The following is a 20,670-nucleotide window of genomic DNA, read 5'->3' on the forward strand; positions in this document are numbered from 1 at the left end:
TTGGAAGGGATTAGGGTAAAAACCTTCTTCCTTCTGATTTAGCTCAAGATTTGAATTCATTGATAAAATTTGCCCAAGTTACATCTCTGCAACCTCCTCTGAGGCTGAGGTGTAAACTCCAGAGGTGTAAATGAAGGCAGAATTTGTTTCTGGAGCAGAAGGGCTGGTGAATTAACCTTTATAAGGTTGATGACAGCTTAAAGCAGCTGTACATCTATTCCTGTTGCTGTGTCCAATTAATCAGCACTGCCACAGAATCACAGGGTGCCCGAGCTGGCTCCGTGGCTGGGGGAAGCTGGTCTGATGCTCCTGCTGCCCTCCAGCATGGCTCTGAGATGCTCTGCAACAACCAACCTGCGTGTGCATGACACCGTGTTCATGTGTCACTTGAGTTTCAGCTAAAAAAGGCCATCTCTCAACCTAGAGGTGAAGTGGAATGGGTGTAGCTGGTGGGGTTCAGGGGTTACATCCAGCCAAAGCTGTGCTGGTGTCCTGGCCACCGTCTTCTGTGGTGGCATTGTGGCGGGACTGGAGGTTACAGAGGATATACCTCCAGCAGCTGTTGGACCTCCTGGTATATCTCCATGCATCCTATGGTACAAGCACAGGAGTGCTGGGACTCTAGAGTGGGCTCTTATAAGGTTCCCTATTATCAAAAAGGTTGTCTTCAGAGGAGCATTGATACCTGCAGTGTGGCCATTTGGGCTGAGGAGCAGTGCTGTGACTCGCACCAGCAACATGTAGTGCCCTGTGTTGGGCATCCTGCTGGGGCTGCAGGAGAGACCACAGCTCTGCAGCAATTCCAAGGATATATTCAGCCCAAGGCTCAGCACCAGCAACGAGCAGCTGTCCTGGTGGTGGGAGAAAGGATAATAGTCTTCACTACTTCTTCTCTGTGTTGTGCATAGTCAAACTCTTCTTGTAAGGAGAGAGGGATGCGCAGAGGGATGTTGGAGATGTTTGGGAGCGCCGGAGGTGCTGTAGGAAATTTCCTTCATCCCAGAGAAGCCGGAGTGAAGGGGGATGGATGCTGTACTTCAGCGAATAAATAGTTCTCTGCCGGCATCGTGTAGGTAAACAGCGCTGATGTTTCGGCAACAAAGCCCTAAGGAAGCAAACCCCTCGGGAGGGAGAGAGGGTCACCCCCCATCAGCTCTGAGACACGACCCCCCTGGGCCAAATTCGGGTGATTGGGTTGGAAAAAGTTCATAAAGGGTGAAAATGCTCTCCAGTGCTGGGACTGCAGCTCAGGATGCCACTCGTCTCATCTCGCCGTTGTGGTACTTGGGGATCAAACTCTTTAGAAAGAAGCAGAGGGAAACCTGTGTGGCTTCCCAGATGCAGCAAATTAATCTTTATATATCAATGTATGTATTTAACTGTTCTCTGTCATGTGGGTTATTTTTCTCTTTTTATTAAGTTGTAGCAAGCCTAATAGTTCTCATTTATTTTGAGATGCTTGATTATGGTGAAAGGAAACAACTTAAATTGATTTCTTCTGTATCCACGTACTGCTACTTTCAGGCTGTTTTATTATCGTTGCTGTTGCTCTTAAAATGCTAAATGTGCTCTTAAAACACTAACGAGAGATGGGTCACCTGGGAGCAGGGCATCCGTGAACGTTGGCCGATAAAATGTGCACGAGCTGAAAGTCTGGGATCGTGTGAGCGTGTGCCACTGGGACCTGCGGCCACCCCCAAATCAATCCTGCTGGATTCAGGATTTTTGCCAAGAAGTTGTTAGACGTGGCCACGATTTAGTTTGCCTTTAGTTTTGCTCCGTCAGGAGATGGGGCTGGGGGTCGTGCACGCAGCGCCGTGGGGCTGTGTGGACCCGGTGTCAACTAAGTTCTTGAGGATGAAAAAGACCTGCTGGGAGCACAGAGGATGCAGTGGTGGAGCCTCTAGCTCAGAAGAGCTTTATAAATGAGGGCAGTGCACAGTAGGGTACCTGCCGCTGGAGATCTGTGCTCCCCATGGCATCCACAGGAAATGACAAGGCAGGGAGAGGAAAAAGCTTTGTGCAAAGCCACCTAGACATTTTGGGCTTTTGGAGAAGAGCAGCTCACACCCCCAGCCGAGATCTGCGCTCCCCATGGCATCCACAGGAGATGACAAGGCAGGGAGAGGAAAAAGCTTTGTGCAAAGCCACCTAGACATTTTGGGCTTTTGGAGAAGAGCAGCTCACACCCCCAGCCCTGTTTGGAACCCTGGCCCTGGGACTGTCACACCAGAGGGCCGTGGAGTAGTTTGGCCATCTCAGGATTTCGTACCACCTGTGAAGTGGTGCCCACCTCAGCTCCCAGATTCCCTGCAAAAGAGATAACCACTGGAGCAGCAACAGTGGCAGCTTTGGGGTGCTTCAGAGAAGGTGAGCCTGGAGCAGAGGGTATCTTCATGCTGCTTAGCAAAGCCGACGTTTAAAAATCCCCTGGATGCAGGTGAATATGCATATAGACCTTTTTGGCCAAAGAGGCCAAAGGTGTTCATGGGAACCTCAGAGCCTGGTGGACCCAACCTACAAATGGCTGGATGGATTGGTGGCAACTCTGGAGGGGCAGGAGCTGGCTGGTGCGTCCAATGTGCCTGCAAACTTCAAAGCCCATCAGGCTACAGCTGCTCAGGGAATCCAGGGAAAGCTGGATGCTGCTGTGGAGCTCCTTGCTCCCTGTAGCTGGATGACTGGTGTATCTCATGAAGGAGAGCTCGCAGAGGCCACGTGTGCCTGTCCTGAGTGTGTCCAAAGTTCCAGGCTCTGTGAAACAGGGCTGAAGTCAGAGATGGGCTGAACAAGTAGCATCGGGGCACGGGGGATAGGAGGATCAGGCTCGATCCCTGTGGAGCAAATCTGGTGGCTTCCTCTGAGTTCCTTTGGATTTATTCAGCTGTAGGAGCCAACACAGACCCCTCCAATCACTATAGGTGCTGGTGGGATGGGTGGAAAAGCCCAATGGTAAGTCACAAAAAGGAAAGTAGGAATACTTTCAAGAACGTAATGCTGGGAATAATTTAGAAATAACATTATTTTTTTCAGTGGGTCGTTGGAATATTCACTTTTCTAGAAAGTAGGGGGAGAAGAGCTTAAAATTAAACGTTATTAAACAGAGCTTTCGTAACTGTCATTAAGCAAGAGGATTTAGAATTTTGAGGGAAGCGTTTTCCTATTTCTTCATGGTGTTGCTGCACAAGCCAGTGTTTGCCAGTGAGTGTGTCACTTGCAGGAAGACCAAAAAATAAAGTTAAATTCAGCATATGGTGGAGGAGAATATTTGGTATCCATTTTTTTGTGACGATGGTAGTTTGTTGAAAATGAAGTTACCTTTTTATTTGCTTAGTTTAACTCTAAATGGGAAAATAATGGTTGTTGTACCATCTCTATTAGAGGAATATTGTTTTAAAGCACTTTGGGGGTTGCATTAGTTGAGTTGCAAAATGAATTCCTCCTCTGGAGCAAATAAACCCCGGCGGGGCTGGATGCTGGGAGCTGACAGCTTGATGTGGGGATGTGCATCGCAGACGGGTCTCCGGGGGCCAGTTCTTGATGTAATTTCTTCGTGCTCCTTCTCTTCCCTCCTCCCTTCGCCCACCTCAGTGAAGCAGCATCTCCTCCTGCAGCAAATGGGTTAAAGCACCTGCATCTGAAAGTGGGAGGCACGGGGTGGCGTGGAGGGGGGGGGACAGCAGTGCTAACCAGAGATGGAGGGAGCCAAGAAAGTTTTAAATGCTTTAAATGTAGCCTCCCCATATGTCAGCACATGAGAAATGAGGAAGAAGACATGCAGGGTAGGCACTAAATATCAAAAGTTGCATTCGTGTCTTTAAATCACAAAGTATTTGTAATTTTTGAAGACATCCAGAAGGCATGAGAAGAGAAATTACATTTTCTGATAGTCTACAATAATTGCCCGCTCTATCAGAAATATCACCCCCAAAATGCTATATACTCACACGATTTTGAACGAACTGCACGTATTTGATAGCAAGCAGCTGCAGCAATAAACATCCACGCTTGTATATGTAAGAGGTTTGAAATATTAAAACAAAACCTTCCTGCAGAAAAAAAAGATAACTAAAGCATATGCCCAACTGGACCGAAGTTCTCCTTTCTTTGTGAAGAACTGGCTGTGAATAAATGAGTGTTTTAAATAACGCCCGGTGGCTTTAGCTCAGCAAAGTGCACAGCCCACCTCAGCATCTTTTATATTTCTCATCTGAACGTCAACTTATACTCTCAGTTTGGGTTCTTTTTTTCCTTTTTTTCCTTCTTTTTTTTTTTTTTTCTGGCCATCCCCCAGCCTGACAGCACATGCTGGGACATGGTGGGAAGGAGCTGTGAGCTGAGGCTGAGTGTGTAATTGTGTGAATGGGTCCTGGGCACATGGAGACCCCACTCCCAGCCCCATCCGAGAGTAGCCAGCTCCCCAGAACCCCAGATCCAGGCACAGAAAGTGAGCTGAGGCCTCTGAAAACTTGGCACAGGTTGGTTTTCGAGCAGCATCCAGTGATGTGATAGAGCAAGTGTTAGGAGAACAACATCTGGTGGCTCCGCTGTCTACGTGCCCCTTGCGAAGAGTTTTTCAGACCTGTGCAAATGTTGGGCTTAGTACCGTAACAGTGTGGTGAGAGACTGGTGCAGTCGAGGCCACCTGCTTGCCTTTTTTCCTTTCACATAAAATAATGAGGATGGGGTTTTGTTTTTTTGTTTTTGTTTTTTTTTTTTGTTGTTGTTTGGTTGGTTTTGTTTGCAGTGCAGTAAGTGACGCTTTTCAAGCAGCTCAGCGCGTTCAAAAAGTCGAGATCTGCTTGTGCAAAGGTGTCAACATTTTTTTATTTAGAGCTTAATTTTTGCAGATAGTTCATCATCTCCGTGCAGTAAGTGACGCTTTACAAGCAGCTCAGCGCGTTCAAAAAGTCGAGATCTGCTTGTGCAAAGGTGTCAACATTTTTTTATTTAGAGCTTAATTTTTGCAGATAGTTCATCATCTCCAAATTGTAGAGCAGAGGTGGGGACGACTTGGGTATCCTGCCGGAGGGATCAGGTCCCGATGGTGGACAGAGGTGTTTTCTCAGCGGGGTTGGGTGTGATGTGCTGCAGGTCTGGGCTCTGGAGCTCCTGCTCTGCAGCCTCCCCCAGGTATGGTGGTTTCCACCCTTGGATGTGGCAATGCCCCTTCTCTACCCAGAAGCGAAACAGAGCTCAATAATGGTGTGAAGCCACAGAACTGTGGATGCTGAAGGTGCTGTGCCAGCCCCAGCCCTTGAGGATGTGGTCAGGATGTGCCCAGAGGACCCAGACCTCCCTGGCCGCTTTGCAGGCAAGCAGAGAGTCCCAGCTCTGCATGAGCCGAGGGGACAGATGAGCTCTGCTGGCTTCCTTTGTGGCTGATGTGGCTAAAAGGCTTTGTCTAAACTTAGGAGATTGCAAAAATTGGGGCTGGGTATTGTTGCAACTATGTGTGGACCAGCAGAGTTTGGAGCCCCCAGCTGAAATGGAGTCTACTGGGCGCTGAGCAAACATCTGGTAAAGGATGGTCCTACGAAAAATAGCAAAGATGGATGAAGAGTGTGTATATAACGGAGAGAGGAAGGCTGTTGCTACCAGAGCACTTTCTTCAGGTTTATTTTTTAGAATAATCTCAGTGCTGCAAGTTCTGTGTTACCAGCGTGTCTACCTGAGATCATGGCCCTGCGCTCTGCTTGCTGAGAGGGGCTGGTGTCCAACAGGAGACTGGTCCCTCCTGGTCTGCTGCTGGGGGAATCATTGTTCTTGCAAGTCATCCGCCTGGTGACGTTGCTGCTGGGCTGTGGCTTCTTCTGTCGCTTTGATGGGGGGGTTTGCATTCTGGGAAATCATGAGATGATGGTAAGAATGTACAGGTGTGATGCAAGAGAGAAAGTGTGGTTTAAGCTCCTCTTTAGCTCCAGAAAGTCTCTGGAGATGTAGATGCCATCAGCATCTTACAGTGCTGTTATGCAGAGGCTGATGCAGCCGCTGGCAGTTTGCATCCAGCTGCTGGCTCTCAGCAGCACTGACTTCAGAAAGGGCTTTAGAACAAAAAGGACTGGTCAGACACCGCTGGGGAGCTGGAAAAATGGGACCTCAGATGTCAAAGAATCTATTCCACCTCTGAATTCCCAGGGTGCTATGGTCGATCCATTTGTGAGTCATTCTCCCGAAACGTGCGGCACGTGGTTTCTGGTTTTACCAAAATCATCGAAGCCGAAAAATTCAGGAATCCTATTCCTTCCTCCCAGTGACCACACACTTGGCAAAATTTTCACATTCTTCCTTCCTCTTTCTCTCCGTGTGAAATGTCCCACCTCCTCGTAGGAAATGCTGGGGAGAGCAGGTGGCTGCCTGTGGTGCGGGAGCCCCGAGCCACGCCGGAGCGAGCTGCATCTCTCCGGGCTTGCAGGATGCTCCCTGTTTAGCATCTCATCTGGTTTCTTTTCCTTTTGCAAAACCGAAGGGAAAAAAAATGGTAAAAGAGAAGTTCATCCCCTTGCTATGATGATGAGATGGTTGGTAGGAAAGGTGGCTACTGAACTGATAACTGCTGTCTGCTTGGGTTTCATCAGGTTCCTGATGCATTAACTTCAGAGCAAGACCCGTGTTGGTGGTGGATATCATGAATTGTGTGTCTGTCCTGTGTACATCAAAGCTGTGGTTTGTGGGGGAAGGATAGCGCTGATAGAGGCGATTTCCCCAGTCTGGTGAATGGCAAACTGCCACTTGAGAGGTGGCAGCAGGAGAGGGTCCTCTGGTCCCCACACGTAGGTGTTGGCTTGGGTTGGGGTCTCTGCATCTGTCTGGGGGTGGAGGAGCTGTGGAGGAGAGGAAGGAGTTAAAATGGATGCAGGCTGTAGCAGATGCAAGCATGTAGGAGTTAAGGAAGAGAGATTTTTTGTTGCGTTGTGCTGTTTTCATTTAAGGGGTTGCAATGATTCTGGACCAGTGCAGAGACCCCACTCCTCTGCCCCGTCCCCCCCCTGAGCACCCACTGGGGAATTCCCCCCTGCCATGGGGGAAAGCCCAGTCTCCATCCCTGGGGCTGTGCCTTGGGCATCCCTCGGAGGCATGAAGCTGTCTCTGATGCCTGGGGACATCCCTTCACCTGGCCATTTTCATTGCTCTTAGGCATTCGTGGCACGTGTGAATGGGAAAAGGCAGCAGTTCCAGTTTGCCCACATTTGTTATATTTGATATGAGAAGACTTCATTTAAAAAAAAAAAATAAAAAAAAGTCTTGAAACATGAAGCTCAAGAGATGGGTGAATTTAAGTGCTATTAAGAGATTTATTATCGATTCAGCTGAGAGGCACCAGCGGCTCAGCAGCGTTGCCTCATTTCTCATCCAAGTCCCTGGGCTGTGGAGCCCCATCTCTTGGGAGTGAGAAGTATCTCATTTCTCCCATCTCCTCCACCCTTTTCTCTTTGCTAAGACCCCTCCCTCCCCCTTTGCTCCATGACCCCCCACCAGCTGCATCTGTGGGGACAGGAGGGACGGTTGCCCCAAGACACCTGGGCTTTGGTCAAGAAGCTGTTGGACATGGCCAGGGCCCTGCAGCCCCAAAGCTCCTCATTTTGGGGGCGAAACAGCTCCCAACACTGCTCCTATGGGTGTCTGTAGACTGTGGCTTGAGGCCAGGGTGATGGGCTTCACCCGGAGGGTATTTTTTTACAGGCTTTAGTTTGATCCCTTTCATCTCCTACCACAGAGCCTCGATGACGGCGAGAGCTTCTCTCCACCAAGTCACTTTTGGTGGAGAGAATTAAATCATTACATTATTTTTACCCCCCCCTCCAGTATTCAGTGTTCTGAGCTAAATTAGAATAGAAACCTTTTCAAACTGTTCCTTTAATAAAGTATTTAGTTAATAGATGATGCATAGCTCACAAAGCTTGCAAGAATCTGACACGGGGTATCATAATATTATGATATTTAACAGCAAAACCTACTGCATTATCAACTTACCTCTATAGCATGGAGGAGGCAACAGCTGAGGCATAAAAACTAATGCTTCAGTGTGACAGAGCTAAAATTGAACTTGGCAATTACCGCGTGCATGATTCGCAGTATTGTGAAGGGAAGCTACTATATAAATCAGCTCCAGTAATCATAGGGTTTAAAATTAGTCAGTTACTATTAACTCTGCCAGTGTTAGCATATGTTGAAGAATTATAAAAGTGAAAGGTATGGAATATCTGAAGTACAGGTTTAAAGTAAACCACTCGAACAAGCTCCCAGTGGGAGGATTTTAAGTTCACGCAGAAGTAAGGTTTTGGGTACTCTGACAAAGGTTTGTGGAACACATTTAATTGCACATTGCAGTCTAATCTTTTGAATGCTTAACATCCTTTAGAAAGTACCTTTTCATGTTCCCAAGACTTTCACAGTTCACAGAGGGTAGAGCGATGATTGAATTTAATTTTTTCTCCCTTACAGATTTTTTTTTTAATTTTTTTTCAGAGCCAGCGCTATTCAAATAGTTTGCAGAGCTCTTCAATGCCAGGCGGAGAAAAAAGGAAACAGCAGGATAATGTTTTAAAATCATTACGGGGAAGTGAAAGGCTGTTCTGAGCACAGCACAGAAATTAGCAACTGCTATGATTGCTAAATTTTTATTCAATGCAAAATTCATGGAATTTGCTGCTATGAAAAATAGGGGAGTCAAGTTATTTAATGGGATTCTAAATTATGTAGGATGCACAAATATTTTATATGGGAGCACAAGAGCTCCGTGTGTTTCTGTAGGAGAGCAGGAGCGGGAGGCAGCTCTGCTGGGGTCAGGTGGCTGCTTTGTCACCCAGCCCTTGCTCCTCTGGTTCATGTCAACGTTTTCAACTCAATTTTTGAAATAACGCTATTTCGGTCTTGGTGACGCGTGACTGATGAATGTCTGTGGGTTTATAACCTCCGAGAGCTTTCGAAGGAGGGGGGAGGACACGTGGCTCTCTTGCTCTGGACTCGTCCCACCAGAAGGACATGTCACCCCGCTGCACCCCTTGCTCTGGACTTGTCCCACCAGAAGGACATGTCACCCCGCTGCACCTCCTGCTCGAGAGCTTTCGAAGGAGGGGGGAGGACACGTGGCTCTCTTGCTCTGGACTCGTCCCACCAGAAGGACATGTCACCCCGCTGCACCTCCTGCTCACGGCTTCTGCTGTCGGGGCTTTGCTGTCCATGAGTAATTCTGAATGAGATGGAGTCCAGGGTGGCGGAGTCCACTGCAGCCATCGAGTTGGAGTGATGGAGGAGGAGATGGCAGAGTCCTCTTGGTCCCTCAGCCTGGCCCGGGCTGCCGCGAGCAGCTCCTAAAAGGATGCTCCTGGCATCTCCATCTCATTTCCAATGAAATTTCCTATTTGATCTCATTTCCAGTGCCTCAGTCCCTGGTTTCTCCCTCCCTGCATCCCCTCTGGAGAAGGCAGGCTGTACTCCGGTGGGATTTCCTAGCTGGGTGCTTTTCCTGCCAGTGAATCTAAAGATTCCTTAACTTTCCTTAACTTCATACGTAGCTCGGGTTGAGCCCCCACAGCCCGTGGTCCTGATGTGCCCAGGCAGCATCCCCTGTGCTCCTGCCAGTTGATTCCCATCCCTCTCATCTCCCTCCCCATATCTCACCTTCAGATTCCAACGCAGGTCATGATGATTTTTGTGGGTTTTCTTTTCACTTGCCTGCCAGCCCGGCCATCCCCATTTGTTCGGTTACAGCCCCCTCTTGTTCCAGAAAGGGCAACTGGTGGCTTGTTTCTAACGGCGGTGAAGTGGAAATGTTGCAGCAAATCTGTGCTTTGGTCTTTACTTTTAGTCCCCCATGTGTCCTAATTATTTAGTGCAACTCGTTCAGCCAGTGTTTTTGAAGATGCTGGTGCTCTAGCAGGGAGAAGGATCGGATGAGACTGTCTTTTCTCTCTTTCTCTTTCTTTCTCTCTATTTCTTTTTTAAATAGAGGAATAGGAGGAGTGGTGTGTGGCAGGACCACGCTTTGCCCATGGTTAGCGTTCAAGCAGCAACCAGAAAAAACACTTTGTTAATCAAATCAGGGCCGGATGGGATGGAGGGATGGAGAAGTTAACGCCGAGGGCTGTTTGGGTGCTGCGGTGGGGCAGGTGGCAGAGAGAGTCCCTGGGCTCCGCGATAAAGACCGAGCACTGTGAAGGTCACCGGGCACAGATGAGCCTATTTGCCATCATATTGAGGACTTCGTATTTTGGAAATAGGCTCTGTTATTTTTCTCGCCAGCAGCAAGGCGTTACTTTATCGGTCGGAGATAAACCTTGCTGCATTCCATTAAGGGATTTTGAAATATATAATTTTCAATTGACTGATACAAGGTAAATTGCCCCCATTCTCTCTGCCAATAACTTTAAGATTCGCGGAGAATTTGTCAGTACATTTAACACTTCCATTGAAACTATATTTCTGAGGTTATGGAAATGAGCTGCAAATGAAAGTCACAACTCAAAAAGCAGGAAACGTGCCTGTGAGCGAGGAAAAAGCTGTCACTGGCATTGTGAAGAAAGAGAGGTATAAATAGGGCACTGGGTTAGAAAGCAGGAAATCTGCGTGCTGTGGGTTTTACTTGGAATTTCTTCTGGTGACCCCAGATAAGATTGTTAACCCTTGTCTCTGCGGAGGGTTGTACGTGCTCCTTTATGGGCTCTGGTTCTGGCGTTTGGGATCGTCTGCGTGAGCTCACGCTTTGAAAGCGCGGCTGCTCCATCAATCATGGGCCTGTGGGTTTCGTGCTGAGGAAGCATCACTTTTACCAAAGGGACTGGATTTCTCAATATTTCCTGTAGGGTGTAGTTTCGTCTTGTCCCCGCTCCGCACGGCCTGGGGAGAGGCGAGGGGTTGATGTGGTGCTTAGTGACATGGTTTAGTGATGGTTTTTTTGTCAGACTTGGGTTGATGAGGGGAGGGTGACCGGTGGCATTTCCCACTGCAGATGGGCTTAACGTAGTTGATGGCCACAACTTCATCTTTTGTTTTATTTTTATAGAGAAGGTAAAATAAATAGTATCAATTTTAGCGTCAATAGGCAATCCTGCTTCAGCAGGGGAGCTGGACTAGATGATCTCTATGGTCCCTTCCAACTCTAAAAAAATTCAGTGAAATTCAATCATGAGGGATTTTTTTCTCCATGGTGGACCCAAGACAACCCTTCCACATGAGCCAGTCCCGTGGGTGTCCATTCCTGTTGGTCCTTGCTCGCAGCCTGCGCAGAACCCCAAGTGCAATGGCTCCAGTGGTGACACAAGGCTGTCCCCCAGGAGGCATAATCTACCAGAAAAGGGCAGGTTTCTGCCCAAAACACACTATTGTCTTTCAGCCCCCTATCACCACTGCTGAGTGTGTAGCAGAACACGATCTGGTGTTTGTCACACCGTTCTGTATAACTTTGTTCAAAGTGGGTATGTGCTTTTTTTTTATGGCATACACCAGATGCAGTGGTATCTGGTGGAAATCTGGGGGTTTCCATGGGGGCTGGGGGAAACTATCGTGGTGGATAGTTGTAATGGGAAAGCGAAAGAGATAGGAGAGGTCACCACCACTAAACGAGGGGCAGTGGAGCATCCCCCCCAGGGTAAGATGTGGGGATGTGCCTTACATCGTGTCCTGTGGGGCTGGAGATGCCGGCGGTGGAGCATCTTGGGGGTGTGTGTGCCAACGTGCTCCAGAGGGGATGCTGCCTCCCCTCCTGCCCACCCACCAGCTTTGGATTTTGTGGTGGGGTCCCATTTTTGGGGATGACCCCTCACCGCTCCACCAGCCAGCTGGAGGAATGCAGCCTCGGAGAAGAGCCGTCCCATCGTGGCCTTTAATGACTTAAAAACCACACTGAGGCAAAACCAATGCTGTGAGAAGAGGGGCTGCCCCCCCTCGACATGGATGCTGTCGGTTCCCAGGTTGACATCTCCAGAGCGTATGTAAGTCAGGGGGTCATGTGGGTCTTTAATAAAACGACAAAGTGGGGATGATGGTTCTGACCGCTACAAGTTAGAAATTTGGCCTGGGGAGTTATTTCAGGCTGGTGCGGTCTAAAAATTGTCTCGCAGCCTGAAATCCCATCTCCAATAGAAGTAATAACCTCCCATCCCTGCCTGCTCTGCAATAAACAAATGGTGGCTTCCCTGGAGGTGTCACCCCAGGAGTGCTGGCATCCCAGAGCCCTTGTCTCACAGATGAGATGCAGGAATCGGCATGTTTCCTGCACAGCTCGTGACTCTCTAAAAGTTGGTAGTAATATATATATATATATATATATAATTTTTTTTTTGCATGTGTCTTGGCTCTGCTCTCTGAAGGTTAAAAAAAAAAGAAGAAAGAAAAAGGGGATGGATACTTGGTGCCAGGGCAAAGGGGACTGATTAGCTCTTGCAACCGGGATCTGAATCCTTCAGAGGAAACCATGAAGGATTCCCCCTCTTTCTTGTTCTTTGATATCCCCTGTCCCCCTGCACCATCTTGGTGCTTTCATGGGGAGGTTCCTAGTGCCGAACCTGTGAAGCTGGTGACTCAGTGCAGGGAGTGACTCTTCTGCCTTTGACTAGGACTTAAACCCTCCAAGCTGAGCGTGTTTGGGGAAGGTTTTTGCGGCGCTGGCGAGGCCCTTTGCAGAGGCTGCAGCCGACATCGGTGGGGTCGCACCCCCCTCGTAAGCAAAAGCAGAATTTGCCTGGTCTCCGGAGCTCTGTGGGCTGTGCTGCTCGTGGTACAGGTTGTTTTGTTTCCTGTGGTGTGTGTGTGTGTCGCTGGCGGAGGCAGTTCCACGAACCTCCTGTTTCTCCCAGGGCTGTGTCCCACCAGAAGGACATGTCACCCCGCTGCACCTCCTGCTCACGGCTTCTGTTGTCGGGGCTTTGCTGTCCATGAGTAATTCTGAATGAGATGGAGTCCAGGGTGGCGGAGTCCACTGCAGCCATCGAGTTGGAGTGATGGAGGAGGAGATGGCAGAGTCCTCTTGGTCCCTCAGCCTGGCCCGGGCTGCCGCGAGCAGCTCCTAAAAGGATGCTCCTGGCATCTCCATCTCATTTCCAATGAAATTTCCTATTTGATCTCATTTCCAGTGCCTCAGTCCCTGGTTTCTCCCTCCCTGCATCCCCTCTGGAGAAGGCAGGCTGTACTCCGGTGGGATTTCCTAGCTGGGTGCTTTTCCTGCCAGTGAATCTAAAGATTCCTTAACTTTCCTTAACTTCATACGTAGCTCGGGTTGAGCCCCCACAGCCCGTGGTCCTGATGTGCCCAGGCAGCATCCCCTGTGCTCCTGCCAGTTGATTCCCATCCCTCTCATCTCCCTCCCCATATCTCACCTTCAGATTCCAACGCAGGTCATGATGATTTTTGTGGGTTTTCTTTTCACTTGCCTGCCAGCCCGGCCATCCCCATTTGTTCGGTTACAGCCCCCTCTTGTTCCAGAAAGGGCAACTGGTGGCTTGTTTCTAACGGCGGTGAAGTGGAAATGTTGCAGCAAATCTGTGCTTTGGTCTTTACTTTTAGTCCCCCATGTGTCCTAATTATTTAGTGCAACTCGTTCAGCCAGTGTTTTTGAAGATGCTGGTGCTCTAGCAGGGAGAAGGATCGGATGAGACTGTCTTTTCTCTCTTTCTCTTTCTTTCTCTCTATTTCTTTTTTAAATAGAGGAATAGGAGGAGTGGTGTGTGGCAGGACCACGCTTTGCCCATGGTTAGCGTTCAAGCAGCAACCAGAAAAAACACTTTGTTAATCAAATCAGGGCCGGATGGGATGGAGGGATGGAGAAGTTAACGCCGAGGGCTGTTTGGGTGCTGCGGTGGGGCAGGTGGCAGAGAGAGTCCCTGAGCTCCGCGATAAAGACCGAGCACTGTGAAGGTCACCGGGCACAGATGAACCTATTTGCCATCATATTGAGGACTTCGTATTTTGGAAATAGGCTCTGTTATTTTTCTCGCCAGCAGCAAGGCGTTACTTTATCGGTCGGAGATAAACCTTGCTGCATTCCATTAAGGGATTTTGAAATATATAATTTTCAATTGACTGATACAAGGTAAATTGCCCCCATTCTCTCTGCCAATAACTTTAAGATTCGCGGAGAATTTGTCAGTACATTTAACACTTCCATTGAAACTATATTTCTGAGGTTATGGAAATGAGCTGCAAATGAAAGTCACAACTCAAAAAGCAGGAAACGTGCCTGTGAGCGAGGAAAAAGCTGTCACTGGCATTGTGAAGAAAGAGAGGTATAAATAGGGCACTGGGTTAGAAAGCAGGAAATCTGCGTGCTGTGGGTTTTACTTGGAATTTCTTCTGGTGACCCCAGATAAGATTGTTAACCCTTGTCTCTGCGGAGGGTTGTACGTGCTCCTTTATGGGCTCTGGTTCTGGCGTTTGGGATCGTCTGCGTGAGCTCACGCTTTGAAAGCGCGGCTGCTCCATCAATCATGGGCCTGTGGGTTTCGTGCTGAGGAAGCATCACTTTTACCAAAGGGACTGGATTTCTCAATATTTCCTGTAGGGTGTAGTTTTGTCTTGTCCCCGCTCCGCACGGCCTGGGGAGAGGCGAGGGGTTGATGTGGTGCTTAGTGACATGGTTTAGTGATGGTTTTTTGTCAGAGTTGGGTTGATGAGGGGAGGGTGACCGGTGGCAATTCCCACTGCAGAAGGGCTTAACGTAGTTGATGGCCACAACTTCATCTTTTGTTTTATTTTTATAGAGAAGGTAAAATAAATAGTATCAATTTTAGCGTCAATAGGCAATCCTGCTTCAGCAGGGGAGCTGGACATCAATTTTAGCGTCAATAGGCAATCCCGCTTCAGCAGGGGAGCTGGACTAGATGATCTCTATGGTCCCTTCCAACTCTAAAAAAATTCAGTGAAATTCAATCATGAGGGATTTTTTTCTCCATGGTGGACCCAAGACAACCCTTCCACATGAGCCAGTCCCGTGGGTGTCCATTCCTGTTGGTCCTTGCTCGCAGCCTGCGCAGAACCCCAAGTGCAATGGCTCCAGTGGTGACACAAGGCTGTCCCCCAGGAGGCATAATCTACCAGAAAAGGGCAGGTTTCTGCCCAAAACACACTATTGTCTTTCAGCCCCCTATCACCACTGCTGAGTGTGTAGCAGAACACGATCTGGTGTTTGTCACACCGTTCTGTATAACTTTGTTCAAAGTGGGTATGTGCTTTTTTTTTATGGCATACACCAGATGCAGTGGTATCTGGTGGAAATCTGGGGGTTTCCATGGGGGCTGGGGGAAACCATCGTGGTGGATAGTTGTAATGGGAAAGCGAAAGAGATAGGAGAGGTCACCACCACTAAACGAGGGGCAGTGGAGCATCCCCCCCAGGGTAAGATGTGGGGATGTGCCTTACATCGTGTCCTGTGGGGCTGGAGATGCCGGCGGTGGAGCATCTTGGGGGTGTGTGTGCCAACGTGCTCCAGAGGGGATGCTGCCTCCCCTCCTGCCCACCCACCAGCTTTGGATTTTGTGGTGGGGTCCCATTTTTGGGGATGACCCCTCACCGCTCCACCAGCCAGCTGGAGGAATGCAGCCTCGGAGAAGAGCCGTCCCATCGTGGCCTTTAATGACTTAAAAACCACACTGAGGCAAAACCAATGCTGTGAGAAGAGGGGCTGCCCCCCCTCGACATGGATGCTGTCGGTTCCCAGGTTGACATCTCCAGAGCGTATGTAAGTCAGGGGGTCATGTGGGTCTTTAATAAAACGACAAAGTGGGGATGATGGTTCTGACCGCTACAAGTTAGAAATTTGGCCTGGGGAGTTATTTCAGGCTGGTGCGGTCTAAAAATTGTCTCGCAGCCTGAAATCCCATCTCCAATAGAAGTAATAACCTCCCATCCCTGCCTGCTCTGCAATAAACAAATGGTGGCTTCCCTGGAGGTGTCACCCCAGGAGTGCTGGCATCCCAGAGCCCTTGTCTCACAGATGAGATGCAGGAATCGGCATGTTTCCTGCACAGCTCGTGACTCTCTAAAAGTTGGTAGTAATATATATATATATATATAATTTTTTTTTTGCATGTGTCTTGGCTCTGCTCTCTGAAGGTTAAAAAAAAAAGAAGAAAGAAAAAGGTGATGGATACTTGGTGCCAGGGCAAAGGGGACTGATTAGCTCTTGCAACCGGGATCTGAATCCTTCAGAGGAAACCATGAAGGATTCCCCCTCTTTCTTGTTCTTTGATATCCCCTGTCCCCCTGCACCATCTTGGTGCTTTCATGGGGAGGTTCCTAGTGCCGAACCTGTGAAGCTGGTGACTCAGTGCAGGGAGTGACTCTTCTGCCTTTGACTAGGACTTAAACCCTCCAAGCTGAGCGTGTTTGGGGAAGGTTTTTGCGGCGCTGGCGAGGCCCTTTGCAGAGGCTGCAGCCGACATCGGTGGGGTCGCACCCCCCTCGTAAGCAAAAGCAGAATTTGCCTGGTCTCCGGAGCTCTGTGGGCTGTGCTGCTCGTGGTACAGGTTGTTTTGTTTCCTGTGGTGTGTGTGTGTGTCGCTGGCGGAGGCAGTTCCACGAACCTCCTGTTTCTCCCAGGGCTGTTTGCCTGGCAGGTGTTCGCAGTGATAAAATATTGACGGGGAGGAGGAAGGAAGGCTTCGTTCTCTGTCTGTCCCTATCTCTTGTTATTTTGCAGGTGGGAGGTACAAAAAGGGCTGCACTTCAATTTTTTTTTTTTTTTTTTTTTTTTTAGTTTTTTTTTAAAATCAACCAAGGTCACAATAGAGAATCTGGAGAATTACCAGAATTGGTGCAAATTGGGATAACTCTGCTGAATCCCTGCCTTTGCTGGAAGCTGGAGCTGGGTGCTGGCACGTCTGTACGGGCACGGACAGAGGAGCAGGGTTGAAGATGGAGTGGGCGGTGAGGTCCCTGGTGAGGCCACATCTGGAGCACTGGGACCAGTTCTGGGCTCCCCAGTTCAAGAAGGTCAGGGAACTGCTGGAGAGGGGACAGCAGAGGACCACAGAGATGATGAGGGGCCTGGAGCATCTCTGTAGTGAGGAAAAGCTGAGGGACTTGGGTCTTTTCAGTCTGGAGAAGAGAAGGCTGAGGGGGGATCTGATCAATGCCTATAAATACTTAAAGGGTGGGTGTCAGGAGGATGGGGCCAGTCTTGTTTCAGTGGTGCCTAGTGACAGGAGAAGAGGGAATGGGCACAAACTGGAACATAAGAAGTTCCACCTAAATATGAGGAGGAACTTCTTTCCTGTGAGGGTGGCAGAGCCCTGGAAGAGGCTGCCCAGAGAAGTGGTGGAGTCTCCTTCTCTGGAGACATTCAAACCCACCTGGACACGTTCCTGTGGGACCTGCTTTGGCAGGGGGTTGGACTGGATGATCTCCAGAGCTCTCTTCCAACCCTATATTGTTCTGTGATTTTGTGTGATTCTGTGTCCTGGGATGCACATTGGGCCCAGCAGCAGAAGGAACGTGACCATACCTGTCCTATGCTCCCCCACCCAGGTGCTGCTGGTCTTCAAATGCCCCAGAATGCAGCACGTTCCTACTCATGTTCTCTTTCATGATGTCTTCAAACTCTGAGAAAAACTGATGAAGCGTCATAAAAACCCCTGAATTCCTCAATGAGAGGGCTGATCTCTGGGCTGCCTGGATCCTCCCAGCGCAGGATGAGACCCTGGTGTAATCCCTGATGCAGTGGCCGTGGGCTGAACTCCGAGCCATCTCTGGGAGCCTGCCTGAGATCAAAGGGCTGGCAGATGTGTGGGGTGTCAGGACATCACCCCTCTTGCAGCTGGGCTGAGGAGGCCAAGTTGGTTTGTAGGCCTGTAGGACAGGGCTCTCAGAGCCCAGCATGCAGCAGAGGTGAGACACATGGAGACAAGAGGAGCAGGCAGCACTGGGGGGAAAGGATGGAGAAGGGAGACTTGGAGGGCTGGGACAACAAGCTGCATTTAATTTCATTTTAAACCCCTTGCACTGCTGCTTTTGTGCTTTTGCCCATCCTTCTCCTGCCTGGTCTCTCTGCTTTTCTGCAGAAAAACCCATCAGGCTGAGGCTTTGCCAGGTTAACCAAGATTGAGCATAGTGTGTAAGGTGATTTTTTTTTTTTTTTTGTATTTAACAGAGATGCTGCATATTTAGTACCAACCCGTAACTTGCCAGCAAGTGAGCTTCTCCCCTGACATCGTAGGTGGCAGGTTAGGAAGCCAGGACCTTGCTCCATCACGTTTTCCTTTTTCTTCCTGCAAAGAAATATGTTGGATGCTCCTTCCCCCTTCCCAAATGTAAATAAACCCTCAAACCTCTGGACCAGCTGCTTGGTGGGTTATTGGGCAACATTCATCTGACCATGGAGAAATCAGGAATGAAGGGGAGAAAAGCAGCTCAGATGAGTTCTGGTGTGGAGTCTCTCCGCTGGCAGGGAAGAAGGAACCTTGCTGCGATGAATGCAGGGTTGAATGTGTTTTAGGGAGCGCTGTGGAAGGGAATAATACATCAGGGTGGCCTCCAGTGAGACCAGTAGAGCTGACTGGTGGCTGTGCCTGCTCAGGTGAGCTGTGTGCTGCAGGCTGCCCACCCAGAGCAGGGCTCAGAGCCTTTGGTGATTTTTTTAATACAGAAACTTAAAAAAAAACAAACCTGCTTTTGTCTTAATTGAAACAAAAACAGGAGGTGAGTGCCCCAGGAACTCCACTGTGCACAAGCCTTAAGTGGCTGTGGTTTTTGTTTCTAGCTAGCTGTGACTATCTGATGAACCGCTTCTGTTGGGTTTTTTTCCTTTTCTATTTTTTCTTTTTTCTGTTTTCCCTGCCTGAAAGAAGACAAGAAATTTCTCTGTCCAGTTGGTAACTCTTGCCGTTCGCAACCGTGTTTGTGCCGGGTGTGAGCCAGTGTGCTCTGCGTCCCTGTGCACGTGCCAGGTCTGAATGTCACCTCCAGGGAGGACATTAAATGACTCTAAAAGCCTTTCTGCAGACCCTGTCTGGAGCACTGTGTCCAGTTCTGGGCTCCCCAGTTCAAGAAGGACAGGGAACTGGTGGAGAGGGTACAGCAAAGGGCCACAAAGATCATTAGGGGCCTGGAGCATCTCTCTTCTGGGGAGAGGCTGAGGGACTTGGGTGTTTTTAGTCTTGAGAAAAGAAGACTTAAGGGGAATCTGATCAATGTTTACAAATACTTAAAGGGAGGGTGTCAGGAGGATGGGGCCAGTCTTTTTTTAAGTGGTGCCCAGGGACAGGACAAGAGGAAATGGGCACAAACTTGAGTATAAGAAGTTCTACCTAAACGTGAGGAGGAACTTCTTTCCTGTGAGGGTGGCAGAGCCCTGGCAGAGGCTGCCCAGAGAGGTGGTGGAGTCTCCTTCTCTGGAGACATTCAAACTCCACCTGGACAAGTTTCTGTGCAGCCTGCTCTGGGTGGACCCGCTTGGCAGGGGGTTGGACTGGATGATCTCCAGAGGTCCCTTCCAACCCCATATGATTCCATGATTCTATGATCAGCTGGGGTGGGATTTCCAAGGGCCTTTGGGGGTCTGCTAAGAGTTAAATAAATGTTGAATTGCTCTCAATCCTGAAGAGAGACCTCTTCAGTACCTGTGTACAGACCTTGTGTACTTATGCACGACTCAAAGGGACAAATCAGTAACTGATACGTAAGTTTGGGGTTTATTTTTGGCCATTACAATGAACACTTCTGCTTCGTACTGTGTTTTTTTTCTTTTTTTTTTTTTTTCCTCATTTCTATGTACCTTTGGATTCACTGTTCCCGTTCACCGTTGCTCGTGTGCTGTGCTGCCTGGAGACCAGCAACACCCAGCGAGACCATCAGAGCCGACCCCTCCTGGTGTTGTTTCAGCTGTTTGCTGTTCCAGGCAGTATACGTTTTTAATTTGTGTCATTATCCAGATGTCTTGGCTTCTGCTGTGGGGTGTTTTGAGCTTTTTTAATTTTTTTCTTCTTGAAGCATCTCAACACAGTGGCTATTTCCAAAGGAAAGGTGTTGAACTAATTGGTCTGACCAGCTGGAGCCAATGCTGCGGCGCAGGATTACTTGGAACTAGAATGACATCCTTGCTTGACTAAGTTGGTCTGTGGGCATCCAGACTAAATTCTAACGCGTGGAGGAAGATGAAATTCTAGACCTTCTGTAGTTGGAAAATGGGAGATATGTGGTCTCTCTATTATTAAATGGTGGTAACAAGGTGATACTCTTCAATGGAAGGGGTTTACCTTGTTGCCAGCATAGATCTTGTTGAAAAACGGGCTTAGCAGCTTTTGTTGAGTCAGGACAGTGATATTCTGGCTGGGGTTGTCCTTACAAGACAGCTTTGTTCTCTGTAGCCTCGCATCGTCTTTAAGTGACAGAACCAAACTACCAGTATAATGAAACGTGGCTTAAAAATGCCTAAGCCCAGATTAAACCTTTGACTCTGGTACTGCCAGCAGCTGATGGAGTAATGACTCCGAGTTCAATACTTCCAACACTTGGTTGTAATTTTTGCAGTGGCCTTATTCTGGTGGGGGTGTGCTTCGTGTTCCCCATTACTCATGGCTGGCATTGAAGTCAGAGAGAGGTGCTGGTTGGTTTGTGCTTTTTTGTTGTATGTTGCTGCTCAGACTCTGCTCCCACTCCATCTCTCTTCCCACCCCTGTGCCTCGCTGGAGCAGGGCCAGGGAGCCCACCACTGCCAGGAGGGAACAGTACGGGGACATC

The 20,670-nt window shown here is 49.0% G+C and overlaps 1 protein-coding gene across 1 annotated transcript in view; it reads left to right on the plus strand.

Annotated features, from left to right (window-relative positions):
• The first annotated feature begins 958 nt into the window (after positions 1 to 958).
• Positions 959 to 20,670, plus strand: part of TOX2 (TOX high mobility group box family member 2) — a 172,655-nt gene continuing 152,943 nt past the window's right edge. The window contains exon 1 of the mRNA XM_014941217.1: positions 959 to 1,073. The gene's annotated coding sequence lies outside the window, so the exon portion shown is untranslated. The remainder of the gene's footprint in view (positions 1,074 to 20,670) is intronic.

Source organism: Calidris pugnax, unplaced genomic scaffold (genome assembly GCF_001431845.1).
Source record: "Calidris pugnax isolate Ruff unplaced genomic scaffold, ASM143184v1 scaffold55, whole genome shotgun sequence".
Taxonomy (NCBI): Eukaryota; Metazoa; Chordata; class Aves; order Charadriiformes; family Scolopacidae; genus Calidris; species Calidris pugnax.